Genomic DNA, 695 nt, shown 5'->3' on the forward strand with positions numbered 1-695 from the left:
GAGGCTGCGGTGGCCGGGAGCGGCCACAGCACTCCAGTCTGGGCGGCAGAGTGAGACTCCCAACTCAAAAAAACAAAAAAAACCAAAAACAAAACTCCTTGCGAGTCGTGGTAGCATTGGAAACATCTGTTGCTCGCCTGGCAGAAGAGTGATTTCTGTGTCATTCATTTACTTCCTTTACATTCATTTCACTTACGTTCCCGGGAGATCGGTCCCACGAGGGTTCCCGGGAGATCGGTCCCACGAGGGTTCCAGAGGAGGAGACACGCTCAGGGTCCTGCCCTAAGCCACCGCGGGCGAAGGGGTGGAGCCAGGAGCCACGAGCTCGCCGCGGCCTCGCTCCCACCCTGCCACCTGCCGGCTCCCGCCCACCTGGCTAACGGCCGACACAAAGAGGTCGTTCATTAAGTGCTTGTTTAACTGAAGGCCACAGACTTAATTAGCAGCAGGTGGGCCCTAGCAGCCGGGAAGCGGGGGAGAGAGTGAATACGAAGGAGGCGGTTTGAGGGCGCAGACGCGGAGGGAGGGAAGCACCGGGGATTTCGGGGGACCGCTCCGCGTGGGGCGGCAGGGAAGACAGCCAAGTGCGAGGCAAGGCCCTTACCCGGCCGGGTAAAGACGAGGGCGCTGGTGAGATAGCTCAGCAGCTCTCTGATCCGATGTTTTTCCAAATATTCACGGGCTTGGCGCTCCCG

At 59.9% G+C, this 695-nt stretch overlaps 1 long non-coding RNA gene across 2 annotated transcripts in view; it reads right to left on the reverse strand.

Moving 5' to 3' along the window:
- The window catches only part of LOC103274306, a 27,921-nt gene that overhangs the window by 18,997 nt on the left and 8,229 nt on the right, over positions 1-695 (reverse strand). The window contains exon 1 of one of the 2 annotated variants that reach the window (XR_505253.1): positions 605-694. The exons of the other annotated variant lie outside the window; for it this stretch is intronic. This is a non-coding gene — a long non-coding RNA (uncharacterized LOC103274306). Of the gene's footprint in view, positions 1-604; position 695 lie in introns of those variants that run through there. 2 annotated transcript variants of the gene reach the window in all.

Source organism: Carlito syrichta, unplaced genomic scaffold, assembly GCF_000164805.1.
Source record: "Carlito syrichta isolate Samal-C Ts95f unplaced genomic scaffold, Tarsius_syrichta-2.0.1 Scaffold314713, whole genome shotgun sequence".
NCBI classification, from domain to species: Eukaryota; Metazoa; Chordata; class Mammalia; order Primates; family Tarsiidae; genus Carlito; species Carlito syrichta.